Source organism: Meles meles, chromosome 5, assembly GCF_922984935.1.
Source record: "Meles meles chromosome 5, mMelMel3.1 paternal haplotype, whole genome shotgun sequence".
In the NCBI taxonomy this organism is placed as follows: domain Eukaryota; kingdom Metazoa; phylum Chordata; class Mammalia; order Carnivora; family Mustelidae; genus Meles; species Meles meles.
In genome coordinates, this window is record NC_060070.1 from 21,240,862 (window position 1) to 21,267,809 (window position 26,948).

The 26,948-nt window shown below is 43.3% G+C and overlaps 1 protein-coding gene across 6 annotated transcripts in view; it reads left to right on the forward strand.

Moving 5' to 3' along the window:
• FYN (FYN proto-oncogene, Src family tyrosine kinase) overlaps positions 1-26,948 on the forward strand; it is a 212,155-nt gene that overhangs the window by 32,279 nt on the left and 152,928 nt on the right. The window contains exon 1 of one of the 6 annotated variants that reach the window (XM_046004794.1): positions 5,555-5,871. The exons of the other annotated variants lie outside the window; for them this stretch is intronic. The gene's annotated coding sequence lies outside the window, so the exon portion shown is untranslated. Of the gene's footprint in view, positions 1-5,554; positions 5,872-26,948 lie in introns of those variants that run through there. 6 annotated transcript variants of the gene reach the window in all.

Here is a 26,948-nt window from a genome sequence, read left to right on the forward strand (position 1 = left end):
TTCCCTCCTGAACTGTAAGCTTTGTCAGATCTGACTCCTTGACATGCTAAGCCTAGGGCCTGACTTCTAGAATGCCCTCTTAAAATGTTGACTACAGGCGTGAGTAGAATGGCACATGACCAAAATAGCAGATAAAGAGAGTCCGTGAAAGCCACTTTAGTAAGTGGCAAGGTAAAAAAAAATCTTACTGTGTACTCCAGAAATCATGTTCCTTTTTTCCATCTATAGGTTTTATCTGTGGAAGCCATGCTAATTAATAGCATTATATGGAGATAAGACAATCACTCCTTGGCTTCCTCTTCAAAAGTATGAAGTTCCAAGCAGACAAATGAATAGATAATCCTTAAGAATTAAGTAATCGTGCAAGCAAAGAAAGCCTAAGGATAAAAGAGGGAGGAGCAGTAAGAGCAGAAGGGAGACATTAATACTGCTTTGTTTTGGTCTCTTCACAGAATCTTCTTGAATTATTAAGGGATACATTTCTGAGTATGGTCTACATAAATCACTGATTTAAATATATACAGTGTATCTTCTAAAAGTAAAACCGATACTCAAGTGAATTTTAGAATATGTAATCAGATTATGTCACAAGGACAAAATATACTTTTTACAAAATAAAACTAATTAAATTGGGTTCTCTTATTTGGTAATTTAAATCATGATTTAAATGGGTTTGGTTAAAACAACATCTTCTTTGGTCGTAATGACTTTCAAAGAACTGAGGAGAGAGGCTTGAAATCCATGTATCCTACATGATTTTGTCTAGCATGATTGAAAGCATTTGGCACTTGCCTTGAGAGAGACCTGTCATTTTTGTCGTTTCAGTGAGAACAAGAATCCCTGTATTGCTGTTACGTTTGCAAGTTTAGATGGCTGCCTTCAGGCCACAAATATGGCCATAGATCCTACTGTCTGTTTGATAGCTACAGAGGGCACCCCAAATAAAAATTGTCATTCAAAAGAAAAGTAAACAGAATGCTTTAGAATGTTTCCTTTTTCTCAGTGAATTCCTTAAAATGTGTTCATCCATAAATGTAGTATGTACACGTAGAAGTTGCTCCATTTTCCAATTTCTTTTGTTTTAGTAAGTCCCAAGAGAAGTGATAACGATATCCTAGTTTCTTAATGTGGAGCTGATAGTTTTTGTTTAAAAAAAAAAAAAAAAGGAAAGAAAAAAAAAAGTCGTTCTAAACAATTGGTTCAAAGTTTGAGACTGCATCCGGATCCAAGCTTTAAGGCCTGTATGTTGGATTCCTATGTAGCTGGTTGAGAGGTAGAAAAATTAATTCATGTAAGATTCTTCTTTAGTAGGAGGAATAGGATTTCCAGGAGTCAGAGGTCAGCAATGCTTTTTGGGGGGAGTGCAAAGGTATGAGGATGTGTCTTCAGTGACAATGTGTCTGTGGGGGGGGGCAGGAGACGGTGTCAGGGTGTAGCGTGTCCCTGTGTATGCTGATTGCCGTAAGGTGTGAAGAGGAGGAGGGAAGAACACCCATGAGCAGAACTCCCTGCCCTCTGTAGAAGCCACTACTCCCTGAATGGAGTGGAGGGCTCACTAGGTAGGTGTGGGGAATGGAGAAAGCAGCCCTGGTGTGCAGATGGGACTGCGCCTTAGGCCTTCTGTGATTCACATGCTTAGGGCTGTCAACCCCAGGGCATATAGGATGCCCACTTGTCTCCCATTCTCCATGCCTTGACCCATTTTCTTGGAGATTGGGCATGGGGAAAGACCAGGTTTCCTATTGCCTGCTTTCCTGGTGACTTAGGAATGATTTGGGTGGGAGGGGGTTGTTTGGGAGGGAGGAACTTCCATGGAGTTCTGCTTTAGGTCAAAGAGCAAATCATTCTAGTTCTGCATCGAAAGCAGTTGTTATACATCACGCATAATAACTGACCAACTTTCTTTTATATAAATCTCTGCATTATAAACCTAAGTGCTGTGGGAGAAGAAAAAACATGTCCTCTGCTAATTTGAATTTCTAAGATAATAAAAGATTCCCTCTTCCTAGACATTATAAACTCAGGCAGATGTTGGTGACCATTGGAAGAGCTATAGATAACAAAATGTAAGTTGTAATCCAAGGAAAGAGTTGGAAAATTATGGGTGAATTGTCTAGTCTTTGATGCTGAACACATACTTCATTTGTTCCTCAAACATTAACAAACGTCTGTGGGCTAACCACCATCCTAGACCACATGTTATCTTACTCGGTAGTCCTGTTTTACATGTGAGGGAAATGAAACCCAACAGAAATGACATGATTTGCCCAAGGACTTATATCTGGGAAGTCACAAGATCCAAAAGTAGCTCTCAAACTCAGAGTACCCTCTGTTTTCACTCTACGGTGGGTGTTCTCTTGTACTGGTCCCACCCGGGGGTCCCTTGGGGGTGACCACATGAGAGTGACTTTCCACAATGGCATTCTGTAGGAGTGGGAGTCCGGGGAGTCCCGTTCTTGGGCTCCGGATCATCTCATTGTCCTCCTCTCGGTAACATTCATCATTCTACAAGGAGAGAGCTGGATGCTGCCAAGAGAGAGTGGGGAGAAACTCAGCCCATGTCACAATGGAGAATCAAGACAAGCTCCCACCTACTCTGCAGGCTTTCTCCTGTAGCCGTGAGTTGCTGCATAATTTCTTCCACTGCAGCCAGGCCTGCTGGGGGGAGGTTGGAATCCTTCAGTCGTCTGCCTTGCATGGATTTATTGTCTGCTGAAATCACCTGTGAAGGAGAGATTATTAGTAAAATATGTGTAAAGAATGGCTAAGAAGATCCTTTTGTCACTGCCCCAAAACACTTTCAAAAGCAGAGCTGCACTTGCTCTGAGCTGCTGTGTGTATGGGGAAGAGACCTAAAAATACGGGAAAATTCAAGGTTTTCCCCTAACCGCGGTTATTACTGCCCACTTCGTGGGGACTACACAAAAGTTTAAGTAGAAAATCTCCATGTTCATTTGCTGTGGCTGCCATAGCAAGCAACCACACACTGGACGGTGGAAAACAACAGCTTTCTTCTCTCCCAGTTTTGGAGGTCAGAGCCCACAGCAGGCTGTCAGGAGCGCATGCCCTCCAGAGGCTGGGGGGGAAGCTGTTACTTGCCCGCCAGCTCCTGGTGGTACAGGCGCTCCTCTGACTTGTGGCCAATCACTGCAGCCTCAGCCTTCGCCTTCAGATTCTCTTCTCTCCTTTGTGCGTCTCTATCAGAGCTCCTGTGCATCTCTCTTGTAAGGATGCCCGTAAGAACAGGGCTGATGGCTGAGGAAAGGGGGATTTGCAGGGATGGGGTTCTCCCTGCAAATTTTAGAACCTGCTGGATAATCCAGGACAAGCTCCTCCTCCCAAGATCCTTCACTTCATTCGACCCTAGCATTCCATTCTGTGTGGGCTGATGGTCACAGATTGCAGGGATTAGGAAGTGAAAATCTTGGGGAGGGGGTGGACATTTTTCTGCCTCCCACACCTTCTCTTTTCCACATTTTTCATTTCCTGAAACATAAAGCTTTTGACCACTGGTTTCACGCAATACTTCCAATGAATTTGATTTTTCCTACAAGGGGCCCTTGGGAGACTTAAGAGCCCATCTGGTCTCCCAGGCCACAGAACAGGCAAGACCATGTCTATCTTCTTTCTCAGATTGGGGTTAATGTGAGGTTGAGGAATCATGGTTTCTGAGAGCAGGGAGGGGCCTTCAAAATCATAGTCTCCCAGTCTTAGGGGGAAACTGAGGCCAGGATACAGGGTGATCTGAGGCAGGAGCAGAGGTGGGACCAGCACCTCCTGCTTCAGGCCACCTCTTCCATGGGTGCCTGTATGTGTCCCTGTGTGTGCGACCCTGTGTGAGAGTCCTCTCGTCATGTAAGTCTCCATGTCATCATTCATGTGACAGCTCTTTGGCACTGGAGAACCCCATCCCTGCAAATCCCCCTTTCCTCAGCCATCAGCCCTGTTCTTACAGATATTCTTACAGTATCTAGTATTAGGAATTCTGCCATTCTGGTCACATCCCCCTGGAGGCGTTCCCTTAAGAACGTAGCACTCAGACATGAATGGTACTTCTGTGACGACTTGCCCAGTGTAGGATAAGAACTCTACTCCTGGAACTGTTTGGTCTTGTGAGATGTACATGTTTTCTGCATCATTATGTGCTACAACTAGGGGAACCAAGGTCACACCTCTATTTAGCCACCCTGTCACACTTTTGCCTTGCATCGACCTTGGGTTCGGTACACATCCTTAAGACTTAAAATAGGAATTGCTTTAAACCTATCCCCTTTTGCCCTGCCAGATAGAAGAGCCGGATTTCTGTCCGTAGCAGGATGGGATCAGCTTGGGATCCAGACAGAGGCCAGACAGGGGTCCAGAGAACAGACACATCGGCAAGCTGGGGCGTGCTCATGGGGATGGTACCAGCCGCAGACAGTAAACAGGGCAGTTAGGGCAATTTGGTGAGGCACAGTACTGGAGAAAGCCCTCCATAGGTGGCCATCTAGATGGACAGGTATTGGCAGCAACAAGACTCAGACAAGAAGCTGATGAAGAGATGAGTCCCGAATAACGAGTTCGAACCAACTGCCAAGGCAGGAGGGCCCAAGATAGGAGCTTGAGCCCAGGGAGTAAGAGGAAGCCCCTGGTGTGACGTCAGAGTCACAACACTGAGGTGGGTCTGTGTGTCAGTGGCCTGGAGCCTCGCCCATTCAGAGCCCAGGGTCTGGGTCACATGGCCGAGCTTGTGAACAGGGCTGAGTTGTCCTAGCTGAGCAGATTAGAGGATGTCAGGGAGGTGACGAAACCCTCCTATATATCCACAATTGATTTTTTTTTCTTACTGTTTAAGGCAGGGTTTTATTTTTGTGAACTCCTTGGGTTCTTTTTTGGTCTGTTCCATCAGTCATTCCAGCTGGCTGAAATGTTTGAAAATCTCTATTCTTTCCTCTAATTGATTGACTGTCCCCTCAGTTGTGAATTGTTTGTGATATGCCTAAGCACATCTTGATGAAAACCTTACCAGGGATGAACCTACAAAGCCCCGCTGTGCAGGGCCCTCCCTCCAGGTCAGTGTTGCTCCTCGGCGATGTTAGCACTGCTGGGTATGGTTGCTCATCACCTCTGGGGCCTTCAGACTGAATTGTCACCTAGCCCAGGGCCTTCCGTCTCGAGCAGCTATGCTTCGAGCGACAGATGCTTTGCTGAGGTCAGGTGCTCTGTGTCCATAACGTACCACTCTGATAGTCCCGTGAAAATGCCCTGCGATGAGGGCAGTGCCCCAGGAAGGGAGAGTTAGTAGCATTGCTGTGAGGGCGGAGGTCCCCTCGGTTGTTCTCACTGATGTCCGTGAGCCCCATCCTGAGCCCCACATCCTGTAGCATACTTGTGGGTGTTAGCCATGGGTGATTTTGAAGGTGAGACTCAAAGCCTGCATCAGATGAGGAGTCCTAATCATTGCTTCTGGGGTTCACCATTACTGAAGACATCCTCCTTTGCAGATTGCATATGGTCTCTGAAGAGCCGACTCACTGTTGGGTGCATAAGGCCGCATCTTGGAAGATGCAGGGGTGTTCATGAAGTTGTGAAATGTGCCACTACTAAGTGTAGTCAACATGTAAAGTGAAGGAAAGGAAGTGAGATGCTGTGTGGATCATTTATGTGAACGAAAGAAGGGGAAAACAACAATTCATTCATTTGCATATTTCTTCCAAATAAGACTCGCCAAGACCAAGTGAGATGGTTTCAGGGTCAGTCACGAGGCGGCATGATGTAGTGGAAAGACTGTGTGGGCCTCAGGGGCTTGACGAGGTCCTGCTTTGCCACCCGAGAGCTGTGTGATGTTGGCCGTGGGGGAAGCGGCGAGTCAGACACAGAGTTGCAGCAGTGGTGAGTGAGGGGACGTGCGGGGGCCTGGGGAAATGATCCAGGAGGATCCCAGGACGGAGTTCGCAACTTCTGTTTCCTGTTCCTTCTTTGGGCAATACTGGCCAACGATCGGATAACTTCCCAGTGTGACCGGGACAGATCCATGCTTGGGCCAGAAGAATGGGCAGGGGGAAGTTTCCTTTCTATGACTTTAATTTTTCTGTTGCTCTTCATCAAGATTTAATGCCATAGTCATTTAAAACAAACAGAACGTGTGTGTGTGTATGTGTGTGTGTGTGTGTGGTGGGGAGATTTTGTTCATCTTTGGAAGAATATTCTGAAAAGTAGTCCTACTAAACTGGTGGTATGGGAAGCAGTAATTTAAAAAACACAGTAACAGTCACTTTGCCTATTATACAGTTATCAAATAAGGGGGAAATTTTTTTTTCTTTACCAGAGAGCCTGACCCATGTGTCAAGGTGATGCTTATTGCAAAAAATAAATTTGATAATGAGGTTACAAGTTTGTACAATTCTTAGGTATTGAAATGAAATAACCTCTAAAACCTATTCACAGAGTTTGGAAGTCCTCACAGGGATCCACAGTGAAGTGTTAGGTACAGGAGAGAACTCACTAGCAAAATGTCCATAGTGCTTCTCACTGTCTAACCCATGAACTGGAAGAACAAAAAAATGTTGACGGTTACCATAATATTTACTGTATTTTCTCATATTCAGTTATATTTTTTAATGTAAATACTGGCCACTACCCAATTATGTAATTTTATTATTATTCTATTTTTGCAGTGGCTTAGAGGAAAATATAATTAGGCCTCCACGTTTTGTAGGTAGTAAATACACCAACGACAAGGTGCTGTGTAATGTTTTTTGAAGGAAAAAGTAAAAAGCTTCAGAAACAATTTCAGGGCCAGCGGAACAAGATGTCTCAGGGGGGGAAATAGCACTTGTTTGGTTTCTTTTTTTTTTTCCCAAGTTTTTTTTTTTAATAGACTTTTTTTTTTTTTTTAGAGCAGGTGATAGCAAGATTAGGGGAAAGTACAGAGATTTCCCAAATATCCATGTTCCCCTATATGCATAGCGTTCCCCCGTTCTCAACACCCTCACCAGAGTTGGACAGTTGTTAAAATTGATGAACCTAAGTTGACACAGCAGTAGCCCCCAAAATCCATAGTTTACATTAGGGTCCAGTCTTGGTGTTGTATGCTGGATCGAAGTACGACCACGAGTATCTGCCATTATGCTATTATAGAGTATTTTCACTGCCCTAACAGTCCTCTGTGCTCTGGTTGTCCATTCTTCCCTCACCCCTAACTTCTGGCAAACTGTGATCCTTTTTTTTTTTTTTTTAATTTTTTTTTTTTTTAAAGAAAATCAAATTCCCTAAACTCAGATCTGTAGGATCGTGGTTACAATTTATGTATTTTTTCCCCCAAGCAGTCTACCAAATAGGAGAGAAAAACCCAATGTAAAAAACTTTGCTAAATTCATTTGTTTTGAAATAATTTTTTTATCACTTTTAATTTTTGAGTAGGAAATAAGAAAAGCTTTTAGAATAAACATTACTGAAATGGAACAAATTTAATAAGAATTCTTATTTTGTCTAAATGACGGTTGTGGTACCATGATCAGGGACTCCTGAGAGAGCCTGAGGTTGGAGGAGAAAAGTAATGTCAGAGCTTACCCTTAAAAGAGGTAAAAAGATGAAGAATTGGAGCGCGTGGGTGGCGCAGTCGGTTAAACCTCTCCTTTTGGCCCAGGTCATGATCCCAGAGTTCTGGGATTGAGCCCCATGTCGGGCTTCTTGGGAAGCCTGCTTCTCCCTCTTGTCCCTACTTGTGCTCTCTCTCACTGTTGCTCTCAAATAAATAAGTAAAAATCTTAAAAAAAAAAAAAAAAAGATGAAGAATTTTGTTAAGGTTAGGAGCCCGGGTGTCTGGGAGATGAGTGGAATTAAGATTATTTTGCAGGAAGAAAGAAAGGGTGTTTGAGAAATCTGGCCAGGCAGCAGTAATAGAGCAAACTTGACAAGCTTCTCAGGAGCACAGGACACCCTGTGGTTGGGTCAGGTTGGGAGATCAAGGCCAACATTGCTGCCTGCAGCAACTTGGTGTAATTTAGCAAACAGTCATTGCACTCCGAGTGGCATTTCAGGTTCCCTTGCAGCGCAGTTGTTACCACCTTCCGAATGAGAGCTCACCACGAGGTTCACCTTCCATCAACGGTGAATGTTCCACATGAATCTGCAGAGAATAAAGGCCGTCATATTGGGTCTTCAGTGGTTATCATGTTTAGAGGAGGGAGTTGGACAGAGCAAGCACTCAAGTCTAAGACGAACGTCTGAGCTGAGGACTCCACGTGGGTCAGAATGCCTGGAAGGAGGGGCTGAGGGAGGCAGGTCCAGGGTGCGAAGTGAAAAGGAAAATGATGATGATCATGAGGATGTCTACAAAGGTGTGTGTGTGTGTAGATAGATAATGTATTTATATTTATTACTATATATTATATTGGTGTAATTTTATATATGTATAATATTCTATAATAAGTATATTTGTTATTATGTATTATTATATTTATATTCCTACAAAGAGGTATGCGTATGCATCAGTTATATACATATATTACAGATATACATACACAGAGAAGAGAGTGGAGGGGAAAAAAAGGGTAAGAAATACAACCCCCTGTACCCATCCTGCAACGTAAGAACTAGAATATCACCATTACTTTGGGAATCCTTAATGTGTTCCACCCTGGCCATATTCCTCTCTCCTGGTACCACTGCTGAATAATTTTGTGTTTGTTATTTCCTGGCTTATCTGTTTAAGTATGCTTCCCTACGGCTTTTCTATGTAATCTATTATTAAGTTTTGTTTGCCCTGGGCATATATAGATATGGATATATAGACATGTAGTATTGTACCATTTGCTTTTTTTCTAATCAGTCATTTAAGATTCATCCCTGTTGATGCATGAAATGACAAACATGAAATTCACTTATCTCTACTGCTATATGGTCTTGTATTGCGGGAAGATACCACAATTTATCCAGTCTCCTCTCAATGGACATTTGGGTCATTTCCAATGTTGTGCCATTTTAAATAGTGCTGCTGTGAGCATTCTTGTATGTACAGCCTCCTGCAAACAAACTCATAGGACAGGTGCCTAAGAGAAGAATTTTGGAGTCTTAGAGTATGTGCATTTTCGACTTTACTGAATAATACCAAATTATTTTTCCAAAGTGGTTATATTTGGACATTCCATTTGACATTCCCATGAGTAAACATGTTAACTTTTAAGAGAAGGGGGAAGTTCGAAGTGCAGGACTCACTAAACGTTGGAGAGGAAAAGAGTATCATTAGGGTCTGATGAAGTACAACTCACCATCAAAATGTGCAGTACAGGGGGCACCTGGGTGGCTCAGTTGGTTGAGCGACTACCTTGGGCTCAGGTCATGATCCCGGACTTCCAGGATCAAGTCCCGCATCGGGCTCCCAGCTCCTTGGGGAGTCTGCTTCTCTCTCTGACCTTCTCCTCTCTCATGCTCTCTCTCACTCATTCTCTCTCAAATAAATAAATAAAATCTTTTTAAAAAATGTGCGGTACAGAGAGCTGGGGATATGAAGAAAAAGATACGGGTTTTAAACAGGCACTGTGGATAGGGTGGTAGGTTATCTCGCATGGACTATAGTCAAGTTGTCATTAAGTGGCATAATTCCATCTCCGTAGGAATGAATTCCCCATTTGTCCCTGTTTTTACTTCATTCTCCCTGATCAGCGGGAATCTTTAGTGCTCTATCTGGGGAGCAGATAGATGCTTCTGGGCATTTAAGTATACTGTTCCCACATCACACCGATGGCAGCATGGATTCTAATAAAGTTTTCAAAACAGACACAGAGGCACATGGGCATTTTGGATATTACTTTTCTCCAAAGATAAGAGATTTTTCCTTTTTTGGAAAGATTTTATTTATTTATTTGACAGACACAAATCACAAGTAGGCAGAGAGGCAGGTGGGGACGTGGGGGGCAGGGAGCAGACTCCCTGCTGAGCAGAGAGCCTGATGATGTGGGGCTTGATCCCAGGACCCTGAGATCATGACCAGAGGCGAAGGCAGAGGCTTTTAACCCACTGAGCCACCCAGGCACCCATAAGAGATTTTTCTGACAGGCATGCTTTATACTTTATTAATTCGGTCAGCTTACACAGGATTCAATATTGCTGACTCTTTTACGTCATAGGGTTATTTGCCAAAAACCCAGAGCTGCACTGCTGCTGCTCAGTCACTTGGCCTGAGAAAAATGGGCACGTGGCATTTTGAATAGGAAATTAACTATGAAACATGACACAGTCCTGGGTGAGCACGTTGGCCTTGTTTTTGTAAGTTCTGACTGCTCTGATACATACAACGGATGGGACTTGTTTTCTTTCCAAAGAATTTCCGTTCTTCCAAATCTAGATTTTAGTGAGGATAACTTCTTTTGTTGGCATTCCTGGGAAACTGAAAGTAAGAACACTGAATCATTCACAGCACATGCTGTCTGGGGTCTCAGAAGTGCAGCCTCTTTGAACTTGTTATTTTGGGAGGACCCTTCATTAATAGTGTTCATCGGACTTATTTGCTTCTAGGCCTAAGAACTCAGGGATGGTAGCATTTTCAAAATATTTTCATCATAGTTTTTTTTTTTTTTAAATCATCTGTTGATTGGTATTGTCTATTTGAAGCTTTCAGTGGTGACAGTACGTATTTGGGAAGGCAGCATGTTACACGCAAGATGAGCACTGGGTGTTAGATGCGACTAATGAGTCACTGAATGCTACATCAGAAACCAATGATGTACAATCTAGTGGCTAACTGAACATTAAAAAACAAAAACAAAAGCAACAAAAAAACCATGCTTTGCTCCCAAAGCTGCAAAGAACCACCAGTGTTTCACGGTTTGAGGGCTCATTATGTAAACTATGACATGTCTACTCTGGAATATAATCTCTAATTTAAATGATTGGAAAAATTGTTAAATAAGTTAGACAAAAGTTTAGTTTGATACCAAATTGTGGAATATGATTGTAATTTTGCAAAGCATAAGGCATACCTAGGAAAAACCTACGACAATTATACCAAAATGCTAACAGTTGTATTTAGGTTATGAGATTACAGGGATTTTTATCTCAGTGTTTGTTAATGTGGTTATATTACTTTTATAATAAAATTAATTAAAAGGCTGGACTTAAGAGAGATCAATCTGGATTCAAATTGCCACTCTACCATTAACCAGCTGTTTGACCTTGGGCAAGCTACTTAACTGGCTTCCTCAGGAGTTCAAGATGTTATATCTGCCCCCATAGGGTTGTTGCTAGTCAGGTAATATTCCCAAGCACCCCGCCCCTGGTGCAAGTAGCTAGTATGGCGGTTCCTGTCCTCTGCAGCTTCCCCTTCTCTTGTGAAACAGGCCTTGCCCAGTACACACCCAACAGCCATGAGTGATGCTCTTTTATTATCTGGTTTCTATTTCGTCCAGTTGGAGCCTCACTCTGATGTCAGTAAACACTTTTGACCTCTCGGAACTTCTGTTTTAGCAGTGACAACTGATGGTTATTTTAGAGAAGTGATTGGTAAGAATGTTTGGCCTTATGTCACAGGAGGGGAAATTTGAGGAACTGGACTTCCTAAAAGTTTGAGAATTTCAGCTGTTCAAATATATATATATATGTATATATATACATATACATATATATATATTTGACAGAAACATGCTTCCTTATTTGAGGACATTTTAACATCCCTTGTAATAAGGAGGGAACATGTTATATGCTTGCTAAACAGACTGGTGATTTTCTTGTCTCTATCAAGTTCTTTTAAGAGAAAAATACAGGGGCGCCTGGGTGGCTCAGTGGTTTAAGCCGCTGCCTTCAGCTCGGGTCGTGATCTCAGGGTCCTGGGATCGAGTCCCGCATCGGGCTCTCTGCTCGGCGGGGAGCCTGCTTCCCTCTCACTCTCTCTGCCTGCCTCTCTGCCTATTTGTGATCTCTCTCTGTCATAAATAAATAAAATCTTAAAAAAAAAAATCTTAAAAAAAAAAAAAAGAGAAAAATACAAATAACATATGAGAGAAGATTTAGCAGGATCCCCAGGGGCTGTGTGTGAGCCCTAAGATGTTAACCAAGCTTCCTGATGATAGGAGATGATCATGTTCAGCAGTTGGTGTAAACAGGGCCAGAGCTGCTCAATGAGATCCTAATTTTTAACTTATTTCAGGGTAAGTTTATTCAGGCAAGGAGAGGAAAACTCATTTCTTTTTCCTTTTCTTTTTTGAAGATTTTCTTTTTAAGTAATCCCTATACCCAACGTGGGGCTTGAAATCACAAATCTGAGATCAAGAGTCACGTGCTCTGCTGACTGAGCCAGTCAGGCACCCTGAGAACTCATTTCTTAAGCGTAAGAGCCAGCTATAGATGGACCAGGTGCTGGAAAATGTTATCTTGCCCTGGTTTAGGGTATATCCTTAGCAAAGGCCCAAAGAAGGACGCCCATACGCACAGGGCCTGAGTCATCTCATCTACTTGGACCAGTTCTTAGAGTATCTGAGATCTCCTCTAGACTCTTAGAGTCTGAAGACAGGAGTACATTCCTGACCTACTCAAGGCTAGGATCCAGGTCTGTGCACTCCCAGTTCATGTCCTGTTTAGAATAGCAGACTCTCCGTCCACCTCCAGCTGGCTTTGTATGAGTCACTGGACATGCTGAGCCTCACTTTTGTTATAAGAGGAGAGGTTTAATCTCTAAGTACTCTTCTGGGTCCAAAGTCCAAAAATTCAGTAATTCCCTTGGCTATTTTCTTCTTCTCCTTCTTTCTCCTTCTACATGCCAGTGTCTTGAGAGGTATAAGTAATTAAACTATAGGAAATCAACTATAAATTCTTGTTCCTTCAAGTTTGAGCCTCAGAATCAGGCCTCCTGTCTTCTGTGGGTGGCTTGGCAGGGTCAAGGTCTTTCTGCTAAGGCCATAGTTCCCCATGGCATGGTGTTCTTGGCCCTATGAAGGTCAAAGATGGCATGGCATGATGCCAACTGGAATGCAGTGGCAGGAGGTTCCTCACTGGTGAAACAAGCTGCTATAGCCCTTTAAGAAGGAGAATCGAGCAGGAACAAGAAATGAAGGGCATACAGAATGCATGGGAAGAAGGGCAGTTCTCTCTACTTACAGGTGACACGACTGTTTACATAGTCAAGTCCTAAGGAATATAAAACCACTTCTAGCGAGAATTAATGAACTTAGTGAAGTCATAGGATATGAGGTCAATATACAGAAATCAATTGTATTTCTGTATATTAGCAGCCAATAGGTGGAAAATGAAGCTAAGAAACAACTCTGTGTAACAGCAAGAGAAACACATAAAATACTTAAAAATAAATGTAACAAAATTATCAGCTGGTGCAGTTTCTGAGGGCATTTAAGGGTAATGGGTGCTAATGGTCCCAGACAGTTGTGCAGGGATTGGACTTGGTTTTTGTAGCCGTTATCATTTCTCAAGGGGAAATCTGTATCAACTTGCATCATTGTTTAGCATCATCACTATGTGGATTGTAATGTCATCTTGTATTCAACAAGCCATGCAGCCCTCCTACGGCCACGTCACAGTTTACCTGGTACCAAGCATACCTCCTTTGCACTTTGGGTATAGAGTGAAGTCCTGAGTGATTTATGGGGCCAAATTAAATCTCATGCAGAAGATGTTCACTCAGAAAGTTGTGATTTTTCTTTATTATTTGTTCTTACCTCTCTCCAGGGTGTGATGAGGCGTTTAATCCACCAGACAGCAGGAGGGTCTATGTAATGAATTTTTATATGCCCCGGTCATTTTAATGTAATCGTCCTTGTTTTAAAAGGCTTCATTAAGTCTATTGTTAGGATTGTAAAACTACCTAAGAGAGACACGAGGGCTTTTCCCATTTTCAGAATTCAACAGACAGTTTCTTAATTGCACTGCTTTGGGTGAATGGTAATTAAATGGGTTGGGAGAATGTGCAATATTTATTTATAGTAACAGACATGTCATGTATTTATAGTCATTACTGCACAGTGTACTTGATAACATCCTTTAGGGGAAAAGGGGTCATGACTATTAAAAGTTCCAATAACTGTTTTTGGCAGGTCTTTGAATCTAGCTGTGAATATTAACAGATTCAGGTACTTTTATATTAAAATACCACACATAGTAAACCTCTTGCAAGGAAACTGTACTTGCAAAATTCTAAATATACTTTTAGCATTTTTAATTTAAAATATTTAAACATGCTTGCCAGTGTCAGTAGTCTTTGGAGTGTTATAATGTACCTTAGTTTTGATAAGATGATAGGAGAGTGACTATTCCTGGTTCTTAAATTTGGTAATAAGTGCAGTTTTAATATCGTATTCTTAATGTCCTCTCACACGGTAGATTTGTCAAGCAGATAGGAGAGAAATTTCCATCAAATATTGAGGATCTTAATACCAACTAAACCACTGGTTGGGGGCCTTTTAGAGGACCAGATGAAAGCTAGGGAAGTCCTCCATCAAGAAAAACCTGTGCACACATACACAGAAACACTAATACGGTATGCTGTCTCAGGATGTCTGTGGACTGACTTCCGGAATGCCTCTTCATGGACCCAAAGATGTGAATCCTTGATCTATATGCAAATTGTACAAATAGCCCCTTCTGTTTTGCACATGCCCTATGTCTAGGCTCTCCACTGCCCATGTCTGCAAATTCATTTTCATTTATACCTTTTTGCCATAGGACATTTTTACTCGGAGTCTCCATTAACAGTTCAGTCTAAATGCGACAGAAATAGAGAGCTCCCTTTTCCACCACTACTGATCTCTAGCTCATCTGTCATTTCTTCAGTCCTTACAGGTGGTCACCATCTTCTCCCTCTACCCTGTCTCCCCAAAAGCTGGAACAAGGGTGCTGTCTTACCCCATGTCGCTCATATATTGATAACCGTTTTGTCACATGTTCTTTCCACTGCTTTCATCCCTTCCGTCGTTTATCAACACCATCCTGCTACAAGCCTCAAACATCTCTCCTGTAAATGGGCCTAGCCTCCCCTCCCCAAACTTCCTCTGTCCCACTCCTCATTTGGGACTCCATCTTCCTGTGTGTGGCCTGCCTCACACAGGCACACTTTTACCTTGCCCCCACCCTCTTGGACACCTCTGGGGATTCTCTATCACAGCACACAGAAGGTTAAAAGCCACCAGCTCTTTAATTATGGGGGCTGGCTCTCCTTCTCCCATTTCCCCCAGTGACTGTTTCTTTCACCCAAGCGCCTTGCCTGTCCCTATCCAGCCACTCCTCTCCCGTCTTCCTGCACTGCTAACAGCTCTGGCCCTCCAAGAGAGAGCCTAGGACAGATGATCGGTCTGTTGATAGGCAGTGGTTGGGCATCTCACGTTTTCTGTAAATAGTCACTGAACCTGGCAGAAAGATGGCTCCCCAGGTCTGGGCAGCCTTACTTCCGTGGAAGTCTGTATTTCTGTTCATTTAGTAACTTTTCCCTACCATCTAGCTCAATTGAGTCATTACTGAAGTAAAGATACTTTGGAAATACCTTCTTAGAAAAGAGCATGGGGGCCTCTTACACTGTTGGTAGGAATGCAAGCTGGTGAAACCATTCTGGAAAACAGTATGGAGGTTCCTCAAAGGGTTAAAAATAGAGCTACCCCATGACCCAGCAATTGAACTACTGGGTATTTACCCCAATGATACAAATGTAGTGATCCAAAGGGACACATGCACCCCAATGTTTATAGCAGCAATGTCCACAATAGCCAAACTATGGAAAGAACCTGGATGTCCATCAACAGATGAATGGATAAAGAAGATGTGAGATACACACACACACACACACACACACACAGATACACAATGGAATATTATGCAGCCGTCAAAAAGTGAAATCTTGCTGTTTGCAACAACATGGATGGAATTAGAGAGTATTATGCTAAGTGAAATAAGTCAGAGACAATTATCATATCTTACTGATATGAGGAATTTGAGAAATAAGACAGATGAGCATAGGGGAAGGAAAGGAAAAATGAAACAAGACAAACCCAGAGAGGGAGACAAACCATACGAAACACTTAATCTCAGGAAACAAACTGAACATTGCTGGAGGAGAAGGGGGTGGGAAGGATGGAGGGGTGTGGTGATGGACACTGGGGAGGGTACGTGCTATGGTGAGCGCTGTGAATTGTATAAGACTGACAAATCACAGACTTGTAGCCCTGAAACAAATAATAGAGTATATGTTGATTTTTTAAAAAAGCATGGGGGCAAGGGACTAGGAGGATACTATGAAGCAAATAAATCTGTGGCTTCCCCCACGTGCACCTTCTCATCTTCGCCTGCTGGTCTGCAGGCCAGCAGCCCCCGCTCACTCACCAAGGAGTATGGCCTGTCGTCTACTCATCTTTGTGTCCTAGCACGAGACAAGGGTGGGCCTAAGTATCTGATAAGGGATGTGTGCAGGTGCCACAGTGCATCTCTCATGGTATTTGATAGTTTCGCAGCTGGAAGTGACCTCTGACATGATCTCCAGCCACCTCATTTGACAGCTGGGCAAGCTGAGGGTCAGGGAGGTTAAGTGACCTGTCCAAGGTCAGACAGCAATAAAACCAGCTATTGAAGCTATGTTTTCTGACTCCTAGTCTCTCTCTTTCCTACACTACAAGTGTTCCACCCACCATTCTTCCTTTTCCCCTTCTCCTTCATCTCTACGCTTATTAGTACCTGTTTGGGGCCTCTGGATATTCTGAGCTCTTCGTGCTGCCTTAAGTTATCTGTTGCACTTTAATAAGCATAAGTACTTAACAATTATCTTACATTTTGAATAGCACTTTGTACTTTTCAGGTTCTTTCACATATGTTTTTCCATTAGCTTTCACCACAAACCAGTAAGATAGGTTGAGCCGGTATTATTCTCACACATCAGAGGAGATAAAAATAGTGACTTATTCTAGACCAAGACCATGTGGCTAAAATAAGTGACACCCTTGAGGTTAGCGTCTGAGGATGATAGCAAGTTAAAGCTGTTTTGAAAATCTGGCTTTGAGCTCTGGAATCCTTCCTTCCTTGATGTAAATATAAAAAAGTTAGGATTTCCTATTTTCTAACAGTTTCTAGTTTAGTGGCTCATTTCCTAAAGTATGTTCTGAAGCACACTGGTCCTGCCAGATACTCAGTGAAAAATGGGTTGCATGGCCAGATAAGCTGGGCAGAGCTGCTTGGTATATGCCCCTCTTGAGGATTCCCTATACATATTAGCATTTAAAGGTTCTGACAAGTCCTACTGCAAGGATAACTGTTGAATGTACGTGTTGTTTTTTTTTAATCAGCAAAACACACATGACGAAATTTACCATCTTAGCCATTTTTCATTGAACAGTTTAGTGGCATTAAGTATATTCACTTTGTTGTTCAACTAGTCTCCAGAACTCTTTTCATCTTGCACAGCTGAAACTGCGCCCCTTAAGTAACAATTCTCCCCTCCCCCAGCCCCTGGCCACCACCATTCTACTTTTTGTCGCTGTGAATTTGACTACCCTTGGGTGCCTCACATAAATGGAGTCATACAGTATTACCTTTTTATGGCTGACTTATTTCACTTAGCAACATGTTGTCAAGACTGGTCCATGTTGTAGCATGTGTCAGGACTTCCTTCCTTTGTAAGGCTGAGTAATATTCCGTTGTATGGATAGTCCGTGTTTGTTTTCCATCCAACACAAGTTGACACTTGAGTTGTTTCCACGTTCTGGCTGCTGGGAATAATATTGCTACAAACATGGGTGTGCAACTATCTCTTCAAGAATTTACTTTTGGAGCGCCTGGGTGCCTAAGTTCATTAAGCATCTGACTCGTGATTTTGGCTCAGGTCATGATCTCAGGGTTGTGAGATCAAATCCTGCCATCAGGCTCCACACTGGGCATGGGGCCTGCTTGAGATTCTTTCTCCCTCTCCCCCCACCCCACCCCATACTCTCTCTTTCTCCAAAAAGAAAAAAAAAAAATTTACTTCTGTTCTTTTGGATATATACCCAGAACTGAAATGACTGAATCATATGTTGATTCTGTTTTTAGTTTTTTATGCAACCACCATTGTTTAACATATTTTCCTGCCCAAGTTTCACAGATTCATTTGACCACAGAATCCTTTTTCCACATTGTACCTTCGAGTATCCCCCAGAACCCGGGCCTCCCAGAAAACACTGGTAAATCCTGAGCCTGGGATTATTTCTGCTTGTGCCAAGGATTTCCTCCTATTCCAAGGAGCCGGCAGACCTCAGGATGCTGGCCGGGCATTTCAGCCCCAAAGCTGCCAGCCTACGAGCGAAGTCAGCAGGGTGGTCCCCGGAACTGCAGAAGCCGAGGAAGCTCACAGGATACACAACAGACTGCAGCCCGGGTTCCTCCGCCTGGAACTGACGCTGTGAACTTGGCACCGGCCAAGAGGCTGCCGTGGCGGCACGTAGGCGGCACTGGTTAGGTTGGTCCTTCGCTCAGTGGGACAGTGAGGAAGAGCCACCCCCTGCCTACACGCAGGAAGGGGCCTGGAGAGGGCTTCATAGTGAGAAGTGTTGGAGTGCAAAAGCCACCGTTTCCCTCATTCCTCAAGGAGGAAGGAATGCCACCTGGTCAGAACCGCGTGTGAAAGAGCTCCTCCACTTGTTGTGCTGACTTCATCTAATTGGCCCTTAATGTGGTTCCTGAATAATTGAGGGGTCGTTGTAAATACTGTCCTTGTGTGGGTAGGTAGAAATGCCAACCGAGTTGATCTGCTTTCCGCAGATGGAAAAAGGGGTATGTGGGGCAAAGGCAGTAAAGTGAGGAAAGAAGAAAAGTCCCAACCCCAAAAGCCGCTGGACACATCAGCTGTCCTCGTGGTCACCTCTCTCCTGGACAAGCTCAGGAGGGGTCGGCCCTTGGTGACTTGAAGGAGTTACTACACGATAGAACAGCCCATGTGATCAGGGTTGTTTCTGTCTATACTGGTGTGAAAACTGGCATGGGCCTGAGTGGTCTTCGGGGCGCCTGAAAGAGAACAGACCAGGAGGTTACAGAGCTGCTGTAGCTCGGTCAGGCTGTTTGCGATATTGATAAAGATGAGGACATGGAGAGAAGATAAAACTACGGAGTGGATCTGTAGCTGCAGAGAGCTCGAAGCTGCCTCCAGGAAGGCCGCAGGGCCACCAGTGTCTTCGCGCCCTTGCCCCAGAGCAGGTAATGAGAGCCGGCACCGCGGGTTGAGAATTTCATCAGCTCTCTGGGATCCTTAGATGAAAGCAGCTGCTGATGCACAAATTATTATTATTATAGGAGACTTTATGTTCTGTAAATAAATACTATGGCTTATCCTCTCGGACTCCTTTGCTTTTAATGAGTTCAGACTTGGCCTCGCTCATTGGCCAGTTTCCAGCCATGCTGTTCCCCTGGGATCACAGCTCCATATGGAGGTGCTGAGGTGAAGGGGAAGGAGCCCTGATGGAACCCGTTTGACCTGGGGCGATCTGCTTCCTCTCACTGGGCCTCGGCTTTGTCATCCCCGCCGATCCTTTGCTGAGGTTCCTTCCAGCTCACTAGGTGGATGATATTTATCAAAGATTAAACACAAAAAGAATTCACCTTCAAATTAAAAATGTTCATCAAGTGCCTTTTATGAGCTAGGCACTGTGGTAGGTGTTTGGGATAGATCCCTGAATGAGGCAGCTTATTCCAGTTAGGGGAGAGGAAATGAAACAATAGGCAGTAAACGTTAATGTATAAGTGAATTATATAGTTGTTAGAAGGTGATGTGTTCTGTCCAAGAACAAAATAGTGTGGTAAGTAAGAGGGATCGAGAACACAGGCAGGAGTGCAATTTAAAAAATGTAACAAAGAGGAACTTTCCCATGATGAGAGTTGTTAGAAAATCAAGTACGTTGTTAATCGGAAGCTATAAACATCTCCCTTGGAGATTTTAGGAAAGGAACATTCTACTCGTCTTTTTAGATTCAGGGATATTCTCATTCAGATGTAGCAGGATTAACCAGATGATCCATTTGAAGGCTTTCTTTTCCAGTGATTTAGTTGTTTGTGCAGGGATAGCTCCAGAATTTGTGCATACGTGCGTGTGTGTGTGTGTGGTGCGTGCACACATACACACATGTATTTATAGGTGTTTACACACGTGTGCACACACACGTACTTCTGTTTAAGGAGCACTACAAGCCAGAGTTGGGTGAACCCAGCTGCTGGCACATCTCCCAGCAAGCTTTTAAAAGGTCAGCTGTTGGGCCATAATAATATAGCCCTCCCATCCTGCCATTTTCCAGGGGAAGAACTGGAACACAGAAATGCTAATGACTCACCAGAAGCCGTGTGAATCAGGGATGGGTAATAGGACCGGCTCCGGCCCTTGGACCATCAGTCACCCGCCTCCAGTACCTCCCTACATTCCTTTTACAATGAGGCAGACAACTTGGTTGTTTTGACTCCCCCTTCCCTTTTGCTTATGAACCACCTCCACTCCCAAGTCTGGATAATTAAATAATAATAAGACTGGTTTAATACTCGAACCTTCATGCCTCCAGAGCCCCACGGTCCAGCTTCAGGATGATGTTAGAGTCAAGCAGATACAGTCCAGTGGTGACCATTGCAAAGAGCAAATTCTTTGTGTTTGTCAGGGCGCCAGTGGGGACATAGAATCTACAGCAATACCTCAAGCCCCTTGTTCTCCCATCAGATTTCCTCACACTCTACAGCACTTGGACACTTACTGCCTTTTCCTAACCATGACCCATTTCTTTTCCACTTTCCTTTCTCATGCTGCATCATAAGATACCCCCCCCCGGGGGGGGGGGCAAGATCAGGACTTTCCCAGAAGGGTAGGCAAGGGGAAAAACCCGCAAAGCCAAGTCAGAATCCACCTTCGGGGCTGGAGGAAGAGAGCCTAAAAGCAGGCATTCTTGATTTCCGCTCCCCTCACACCACTGTTCACTGCTGCGCTAGTCATTCTTCCGTAGTGCCCCATGTGATTTACACCTTCAGAAATCCTGGGTGGTAGGTATTGATAGCTTCATTTTGCTGCTGAAATAAACTAAGCCCGAGAAGTCAAGTAACTTGTGTGGTGTGCTCTGTAGACAATGCTAGGATTTGAGCCCAGTTCTGTCTGGTTATAGAAGTGGTGCTCTTGGTCCTATGTGGCGCTGCCTCTAAGTAACGTAAATCCCAGAGGCTCCATGTTCTTTCAGTTGCAGACTTGTTTGGGTGGGAAGCGCAAGTACAAAACTAAGTCTTTGGTGTTTGTTTGAAGCAGTTAAATCTGTCAGCAAAGATTTTGGAAGCATAGGAGCTAACTGGAGAAGAGGATGTTCCCCCAACGTGGAGTGGAATCTTTGTCTTATTTGGAAACAGAACGGTCTGGGCCTCTCTGCCCACAGGCCAGAGAGAGCCCAGTTAGGTTCTGTGAACCACTGGTCCCACACATCTGAGGCCATCACTTCCTGACTCAGTCTTCTTAGCAGTTTTTACAACCTGCTAATGTTGGGCCCGGCAGTCTAAGGAAATGCCTGCAGTGCACAGAGATGGAAGCATGAAGAAGCTTCCAGAATTACAGGAAATTTGAGCAGTTCCTTTGTCACAAGTATAAAATATATTTTCTGACAGACACACAGCTTCAGCGTGTGGATTTGTGAATTTGATAAATTCACAAATAAGAAGCTTAAGGGTAAAAGTATACAAAGAATGCATTTTGTGGCCACCTCATTTGGGCAGGGAGAGGAAAGGGTCCGAACTGGAAGAAGGGATAAGAGACCAGAGAAGCAAAATAGCTAAACCTAAACAAATACAAATATGAAATAATGAATGAGAGCACGTCAGGCAGAACAGATGAGACAGAGTGAACAGGGAAAGGCAAGCCAGAGCAGAGCTACGCATGAGCTGAGGACGAAGGACATGTGACAGAGAAATGTACTGGAGATGAAAAGACAAAGACACAGAGCCACAGGCAAGAATGTCTGCCAGCGTTAATGATGCTAAACAGAGGGGTGGGGATGGTGGTCAGGCTTTCCCCTAAGTTTCAGTAGAAAGTTAAGCCTAGTATACAGGAGGGTTTTCACTTGAGTTCTCTTTCCACAGGCCCGAGATTGTATTTGTTGGGTCAGGAGAAAAATCATTTGAAAGTAGAGGCACTAATACTTATCATCATCCAAATTGCCCCTTAATAAACTAGGAGAATTAGAGCAAAGTGAAATGAGCTTAAAATAGATTCTATGGCAATGACCCAGCCAGTGATGTTATCACAGATGAGTCACGACCAAATAGACTCTTCACATCTTGCAATAGATGTTTTTCAGTTTTCAAAAGTTCGCTGTGAAGATTTTTTTTTTTAAAGACTGTGTACTCACGCGAGAGAGTCAATTGTTGATACCTTTTCTTTTGTGGCAATGCTGTGCCTTCCTATTTTCCCGGTTAAAAATGCTATTTGAACTCTGAATGTTCTGTATCCATAGTTGGTGACTTTATGTACTCCTTGCTTCCAGTTCCTGAGGCAAAGCGATATGATGAACTGATTAAAAATAACGTTCTAATGAAATTGCTGGGTGTGTTGTTGTAATATAAGTCAGCTGCACATGGGAAGTTCTTTCCTGAGGAAATTTGATAAACTGAAAGTCCACTTGAGTGTTTATATATTTTCCGTGAGAATTTTGGGTCCTTCCTCATGTTTCCTTTCAAAAATTACCAGTTAATTTGTGCTTCCCACCCAAACACATACTTTAACACTTGTAATAAATAGTTAGCTGAGGTCCGTTATGTTAGCAAGAGACAAGAGTGTGGATTAACTGTTTACCAGTAGAGTATGTGAGTGTGTAGGCTCTCTTTTTTTTAAGATTTTATTTACTTATTTGAGAAGGACCAGGGTGGAGGGGCAGGAGAAAGAGAAGCAGACTCCCTGCTGAGCGGGGAGCCAAACATGGGGCTCAATCCTAGGACCCCAAGGTCATGACCTGAGCCAAAGGCAGACTGAGCCACCCAGATGCCCTGTGAGTATATGGACTTTTTTTTTTTTAAACTTTGTTTATTTATTTGACCGAGAGAGATCACAAGTAGGCAGAGCGAGAGGAGGAAGCAGGCTCCCCACTGAGCAGAGAGCTGGATGTGGGGCTTGATCCCAGAACCCTGAGATCATGACCTGAGAGGAAGGCAGAGGCGTTAACCCACTGAGCCACTCAGGCACCCCAGTATATAGACTTTTAAAGACAAGCAAAGTGAACCCTTTTTTGTTCAAGTACTGAAAAAAAGGAGACGATGGCTTTTACTTATTAGGTCTTCACTCTTAGCCTAGCAACATGTGAAAAGCTCTCATTCTTTAAAAGATAAATACATACATACATGCGTGAAGGGGAAAAAAATGAAATTTTTACCTGACATTTTCTCTTCAGTGCCAAACTTGAAAGAGTCAAAATGCTAGAGGTGACCCACAGGCATATTTTGCCTAGTCCGGTGTTTTTGTTTTGGTTTGGTTTGCTTAATTTGAGCCAGCATTTAAAAGCCAAGAAATTTCACACTAAAAAAAAAAAAAAGAAAATCCAGATTTATGGCTTCTCTTTAAAAATAAGATGATCCGCGACATTGGGCGAGTATCACCACTTGGCAGCCGTTACCTGGAGAAGGAGCTGCACGGCGGCCGCCCCATCAGTTGTTCCTAGGCAGTTTGTCAGGTTCTTGGTGGGTCCCCACCCCTGCCATCTGTGGCCACAAGTGTTAGTTGCCATTCGCGATCACATTTGCACTGTCAATTTTCACAAAACAGACAAGTATTTTTTTGTACCCATTTGGCAACCTGGAAGACACAGACGGGGCAGCTTGCTCCCAGTTCACCTCATTCCTGCCTGCTACTATCCTGCAGGCATTTAATCTCCTGCTGCTGCTCATCCCACCCTCACACCACGTCTTCACCCCGCTGCTCTCTGATTTCCACTGCTGCTGTTCCAGGGAAACTGCCGTATCCCCAGGTAGAGAGTCCTCCTCCTTAGGAGCCTGTCCTTGCTTGAGTCTTTGTCCTCCTCCGCATCTGTTACGCAGGCTGGTGATCTGGTTGACCAGCCCTCTCCCTCCACACTGTCTTCCAGTAGCTTCGAGGACTCTTCCCTCTTCTGGATTTTCTTCTGCTGGGAGTCCATCTCAGTCTTCTTTGCTGGCTTCTCCTGTGCTATTTGCTTAAATTACTTATTTCTTCAGTAGTCAAGTATTACATGAACATATAGATGACTTTAAAAATTCAGACAATAACAGAATTATGTAAAGTAAAAAGAAAAAGTCCTTTTTTTTTTTTTAATCCTTTTTACCCACCCACCCTCATCCCAGAGGCAAATGGGTTTCTTTTCCTGACACTTTCCATGTAATCTTGTTTGTTTGGTGGTGTTCATCACGAATGGGATAATTTTATACATGCTGCTTTTTTATTTGGAGAGGCCATCGGTCAAGATAAACAGATCTCCACCATACCCATTTTATGATTCACCGACTTCTTAAATGTGGGTATTTCCGAGCAAAGCCGATTGAATAATTATAGTAGTTAACAAATGATTGTTTTTATGGTCATGTATCTGTTTTCCCTAAGACTCTGAGATGGTAGGGACAGTGTGTTTTCGTATTCCCCTACCAAAACACCTGTCAATAAATATTTCATGAGTGAGTAAAGTTGGTATTTTTGCCCATTCACTCTAATTTATATATAATATTATAGTTTAAATTCAAATTAAAATATCCTAAGCTGTATGGTAAGTACGTTAGTGCAGTTATCATAAGGTACAGTTAATCTATTTCTCGGGTCATTTTCTATCAGTAACATTAATTTTGCTTCCCTCATTAAGATCACCCTGCTATACAAAAGAGAATTCTGCACACTACTTGTTTTGTTTCAAAGAAGTATTGGTGGCTGGTTGTTTTTGTTTTGTGTATTGTAACTGTGTATATTGGCATTTTTCCAAGGCAGATAGTATGTTGTGTGCAATTCACTCTTCATAAAAGTATCATTTATGTTTCAAGAGAACATGAATACATGATGGTTTTATAAACAGAGTTGACTTAATACGCCCTCCCTTCAGTAGGAAAGTAGTTGTGGTTTATAAAGTGAGCCTTGTTGGATAGAATTTGAGCTCTTTTGCTGAGGGTTTTCATTCAGTATCGTGCTACTGTTAATAGCCCTGATTTAAGGAGAAACCAGTGGAAACATCTATCATCTGATTGCCATGGGATGTCGTCCCAGCTTGTGTCATGGTCGCATAATGTTTGTGGGTTTGTGGGGTGAAGAAAATAACACTTGGGTGTTTGGAATTTATTCTTAAGCTGTTTTTGTCAGGGATAGATGAATTTCTTGCTCCTGAGTTGAAATGAGGCTTTTAAATACTCTTAGTAACTCTCTCGTCACTGGACCCTCTGGAGGAGACACCAAGGGTGAGTGTATAGGAATAATATTTTAATATTTATGTATTTTAAAAAGTGAAGGAGGTGGGGCGCCTAGTTGGCTCAGTTGCTAAGCTTCTGTCTTCGGCTCAGGTCATGATGCCAGGGTCCTGGGATGGAGCCCCGCATGGGACTCCCTGCTTAGTGGGGAGCCTGTTTCTCCCTCTCCTACTCCCTTTACTTGTGTTCCCCTCTCCCTGTCTCTCCCTCTGTCAAATAATAAATAAAATCTTAAACAAACAAAGAGAGCTGGGACTAATCTGTCATCAGTAGTGAACTGAAGTCTGTTGGTCACTAATAGTCCATATTAACACATGATCCCTACTTGTGCTGATTTGGGAAATAAGTAAACACAAATTAGAAAATAAAGAAGCAGGAAAAAGGAAACTACATAAAGACTTCTGCAATGCACATATGTCTGTTAAACTAATTAAAATTCTGCCCGAGGGGTTACTGGAGTGGCTAAAACTCAATTTAATCTGGGTCAAGGTCTTGGAGAAGGCGGTTCAAGTGCTGCATTTTTAAAGAAAGGTTTTTAGAGGAAAGGGTATATTTCATTTGCAGGGTCCACCGTAAAACAATAATCATGATCTAGTTAGAGATTTAAAGTGACTCCAGATTACAGAAGGATTTAAATACTGGAATAAGACTTGGAATGAGTTCAACAGGAAACATAATTGAAGTAAAATGATTATGCCCATAACTGATATCTTGTATGCGTATATCATACTATGGTTCCTAGACTCCTTTTAGGAATGGTATTTTATTAAATCTATATTAAATCTTGATGAATTGCAAGCCTTTTTGAAGACTGAATCTCGAGGTTTGATGGAGGCAGACTGCCTGGATATAGGGGATGAAATAAGGGGAAAGAGATGAGACTGAGTTTCCCAGCCTGGGAGGATGTCTGCCTCTGACTGAAGTGAGCACATAGGGCTGATTTGGACAGAGAGGATGATCAGGCATAGCCAACGCTGGCAGCAAAAGCCACACACACACACACACAGACAGTGTTAAACTCTTGAGAACAACCTAGGTTAACTTGCTGGTGAACTTTACAAGTTCACTTTTTGTAGCCTGGTGACCTTAAAAGCCAGGGTCCTGGGTGTGGGGCAGGGGAAGGGTATAGGCATTAGAGGTTGCTGATGGCCTAAGGGTAAAAACAGGAAAAAGAAGTAAGTGGAAGAGAAAAGTGAGTGTCAAATGATACTTATAAATCAGGGAGCCTCCACAATGCTACAGACTAGAGAAACAGCAGCGTGACAGCATGAAATCATGTTTTGTATTGTTTATTTGCCGTTTGTTGAGTCTTATATCCCTCAGGAAATGCTGTGGCTTGGAAGCTGACAGGTCTGAGTAGACAGGTCACATGACAGCAGCGTCAGAGAAAACTAGTCAGTGCCAGCAGCCAGGTGAAAGATCCAGCACCTGTCACCGTGATGGAGCCTGGCTCCAGAGGTGGGCGGTGGTCGGGGCTCCTTTCTGAGGCTCCAGGGCGTCAAACAGCACCGGCCCCCAGGCTGTCCGAGCGTCTTGTAAATGAGTGGTACTGGCCTCAACAGTGTGATTACAAACTGTCACCACCACTGCAC